This window comes from Spermophilus citellus (assembly GCF_964194105.1).
Source record: "Spermophilus citellus genome assembly, chromosome: 11".
Lineage (NCBI taxonomy): Eukaryota > Metazoa > Chordata > Mammalia > Rodentia > Sciuridae > Spermophilus > Spermophilus citellus.
Window position 1 is genome coordinate 101,054,829 of NC_138192.1, and position 4,663 is coordinate 101,059,491.

Consider the following 4,663-nt stretch of genomic DNA (forward strand, 5'->3'; position numbering starts at 1 on the left):
AAAGAGAAAGAAAGAAAGAGACGGGTACTTTGAACAAAAACAGCAAGTGCTTTTGATCCAGTTGTTTATGTCAGAAATCAATAGAGATGTTTTCTTTCACTTTGGAGAGTTAGAATTGAAATTTGTTGAAATTGGATCTTGAGGCACTTAGAATTTTTTTTCCTTGGTACTGGAACAATGGCACACATTCTGTTTACAAGAAGCACTGGCCACTGTGGCAAAAATTGTAGCAATTGTAGTGGTTTTATTCTCAGCTCTCTGTTTTCAGGATGTATAAGCTCAGAGGTATTAATGGATGGTACACAAAGAAAGCCTTTAATCGATTTCTGGAAATATGTAAAATATTTCACTTCAGCAAATGCCTATTTCCACAAATACCATCAAACCTTGATGTTAACAGGAAGGTGTAAGAGTGACAGAGCACCATTGCAAACATCTCTGCATGGAAATTTCATCTCAGAAACAGGAAATGATTATGGTAAACGAACGATCTCGAGATAAAACAGTTTCACAAAACAAACCAAAATGAGTGTGGTGGTGCATGTTAGCTTGCTTTATATGACTTTGTTTTAATTAAGGTCTGATTACCACAGCTGCGACTCATTTACCTAATAACAGAGTTTGATGTTTCAAAATTAAAGAGCTTCAGGGCTGGAACCATGGTGTCGGAGCGTGAGAGGGAGCATGTCATGGTAACCTTCAGTGTTCCGATTGTGAATTGCTGTGGGGATTTGCCTAAAGCCCCATGAAATTCATGGCAAAGAGAGCATTGTGTTGAGCTATGGAATAAGAAGCAGCTGTCCAGTGATGCCTCCAAACAGGCCAGCATAGGCTCTACATACCCCTCTTGTGACTCAGAAAATTTTTCACCAAAATACCTCCTAACTTATGAGGTCTCTAAAAGATTCCCTGTTTCCCCTGGAGCAAGCACTGTGATCCTGCTGAAATGAGGAAGTTCAGAATTTAACTTTCTTCCTCTACAGTGAAAGTTTATTTCCTTGCTCTTTATTTGAATGAACATGAGATCTGTAATAGGTTTTTCTGGATTGATGGGCCCTTTCAGCTAATGTTCCAGGCAGTTCTAGATTGGACCAGTGCTACAAATACTAAGAATAATTTGCTGGTTGTAACATGTGAAAAGTTATTTCTAATGGAACTATTCACACCAGCCAATCCCTAACTTGCCTCCATTTTTCTTTACTCAGATGCCATCCCAGACACCCTTTACTTTTTACCCTCCACCATCCTGAGCTCTGGTGCCTAAATCACAAACCAAGCTCAGGTATGTTCTCCATATGAGATAAGATTTGATAAATCCAGATGGAAAATATAAAGTGGAATTCTTCTGGTTTTGGAGCAGATGTTGAACTACAGTCACACGTGCAGTAGAAAATGTTTTATGCCTGTCTCACCCTCATCTTCAAAGCACATCCTTCCCCTTGAGGTGCCAAGAGCAGCGCCCTGTGACCCTTTACTTCTTGACTAAACTGACTTAGTCAGAGGCCAGCATCCTAGCCAAAATTAACTACCAATAATGGGGCCTGGGTAAGACATCCTTAATCTTTTTTTTTTTTTTAATCTGGAAAGATTACTGTTTTGGTCATCCATATACAGCCTCTGTATCTGGAGTAGAAATTAGAAGTCTGGATTCTGAATGATGAGGTATTATTGTTTGTTTTCTCCTTTTAGACCTGACCCTATGGTTCTTGGGTTTCCTAAATTTTCTAAGCTTTTTCTGCATCTTTAGAAAATAAGGAAAAAAAATTTCTTTTTAATCTGAAGGAATTCGTGTCTCCCTTGTAACCTGATAAAGCCTCACAAGACAAGGAGTTTGTCAGGCATAAATGTCATGCAGGCAGGGATCCCATCTATTTGTTGACATTTTATACGCGAGGCCTTAGAGAATGGGTTCAACATTAAATGAATGAAGCTTTGTGGTGATTTCTAAAAATTTTTAGTACAACTACTTCAGATGTTAGTACCAAATTGTCATTAACAGTGTTAAAGAATGGAAGATAAGTAGATTATGGTAGCTTACTTATCAAAAGGAGAAAAACAAATTTGAGTGCCTCATAAAGGCTATGTCAATAAAAAGCACAGTCATTCCTCAATATCCATGGAGGATTGGTTCCAGGACATTCTAAGAAACCAAAATCTTCAGATGCTCTAATCTCTTATACAAAATGACAAGCTTATACATAACTTATGCACATCCCTCATATATTTCAATCATCTCTAGATTTTTATAATACTAGTACAATGTAAATGCTATATAAATAGTTGTTACTGTATTTTAAGGGAATAACAAGGAAAAAAGTGCACATGTTCAGTACAGATCTGATTTTTCCCAAATATTTTCCACCCACTGTTGGATCCATTGATTCCAGATCTGCAGAAAATAGAGGGCCAAATGTGACTTAATTCATGACACAAATGCAGGAAGACTAAGAACAAAGTCTCCAGGGAACCTCAGAAGGCAGGATTGTGAGATTTGGGGTAGGAAAGGCAAAGGATTTGTTGAATGATTGTACAAAGAAGGATTAGACACCCCAAACCCATTCCCAGGCTGTGCAACCAGGTAATTACTCTTTCTCACTGTAAATGAGAAAGTAGTTGTTTATTTTCTAGATAAAATGAAACAGAGACCTGGGGACATGGGCACAGCTGAGAGTGAGACACCGTTCAGATTCGTGGGGGATTGCAGGAAAGTACATATTGACAAGTCCGACAGTTAGCCCCTTTCATCTGCTCAGTTTCCACACCACAGGCTTAGCCCCCCCTGGCAGAATAATGGTTCTCTTTTGGGGAGGAATTATTCAAAGAGAATTTTTCTGCAGATGCTGATACTGGGAAAATACCAATAACACACTCTTTTTCTCCAGGAAAAGTTTCACCATACAAGTCAAGCTTCCAATAAAGCATAAGTGTTTCACTCTGCGATACAAGATAACTGCGTAAGTAAAAAGAACCAATTAAATATAAATCAATAGATGAGCAAAAGGAAGTCTAGAAGAGCAGAGGAAGGAGAATGGGGAGGGGACAGAGGACAGGAGGGCAAGTGGGGGAGATCATGAACTGAAATTGAATTCCATGCATGTGTGAGTTTGTTGGGATGAATCCAATTACTATGTATAACTATAAATCCCAAATTTAAAAAAAGAAAAGAAAATACAAAATAACCAATACATTAGAAGAAAACCATCAACATGAAAAGATAGCAACAAATCAAACAAAAAACACTACCAGGAAAATATAAGAATCTACAGCAAGCAGGGAACAAAATAAAATTTTGTAATAATGTAAGTATTATCCAATAAGAGAAGATATTGAATCATGAAACAAGAACAGGTACTATAAAAAAGAAATAATAACATACATTAGCTATATAACTCCATTATCCTATCCCACACTATTTAAAAACCTTCAATGAATACTCATTGCACTTGAAAAAATTCAGTCTCCTTGCTTGGACTTACCATAAAATTACGCTTGCTTTTTCTCACACTATTTCTTGACCTCACCTGTGTTGTTCTCACCCTTTTGACTTCCAGTGCCACTGGCCTTTTGGTTTCTCAAATTCCCTAAGCATCTTGTTCATGTTCCTCTCTCTGTTTACAGATCTTCCCTTTGCATGGCATGGCTGCCTATTGTCCATCCTTTATATTAGCCTAAACCTCTCCCCCTGTGGAGACCTCCCCTGTCTACTTACCTGGGGAAGGTTAGTCTCCCTGTTAGCTCCATCTCAGGCCCACACTTGCTTCCTCCATGGTAGTCGCTACCACTCACAACAATTGCATTTATTTCTCTGTTGACTTATTTTGTGTTTATGTGTCCCACTTGTTAAGAACTACATGGGGGAAGAAGGATCAGGGATTGTGTCCAACCCAGATACAATTTTCCCCACAACCATTCAGAGGGCAAAGTATATACAGGGTCTTCAGTGAATATTCAAGTCATGTAGTGCAGAGGATTTTTGCGCTTGGTCCTAAGCTCTGCTTCTTTGGGGGGATGGGAGAGGTTACCAGGAATTGAACCCAGGAGGGATTAACCACTGAGCTACACTCCCAGCCCCTAAGCTCTGCTTTTTACTAGCTGTGTGATCTCAGGTTACAACTTAACTTCTCTGACTCCATTTCCTCATCTGTAAAATGGGGATGCAACTGGTTACCTCTTTGTTGTGAAGAATAAATTACCTGATATATCTTAGAATAAATGTAATAAGAATTCAGAGAGAAAGCAATCTGCCTGGTACATTTAAGAGATTGTCATTAATATTAAAATTTCTTCATAGCCATCTTAAATAACTTTGAAACCACCTTTTTTATTTCCTGCTTTTTTCCCCCTCTTTATTTGTTCTTTTTAGATATCCATGACAGTAGAGTATATTTTACATACATACAAGGAGGATAACTTATTCTAATTAGGATCCCATTCTTGTGGAAACCACCTTTTTGTTTATTCACTATAGTACCATGGAAAGCAACTCCACCCTTTTTACTTTTAATCATGAATTTAGGATGTGGTAATATACATTATCTAGGTGATGGTTCTTAAACTCTGAATATTGTTAACCTTGCTAAATTAGCCTGTCTGTAAAGGATAATATCAGGTTAAAATGAAAAGCTATTCAATTGAAGTTCAGCTGAAAATTGGGAATTAATTG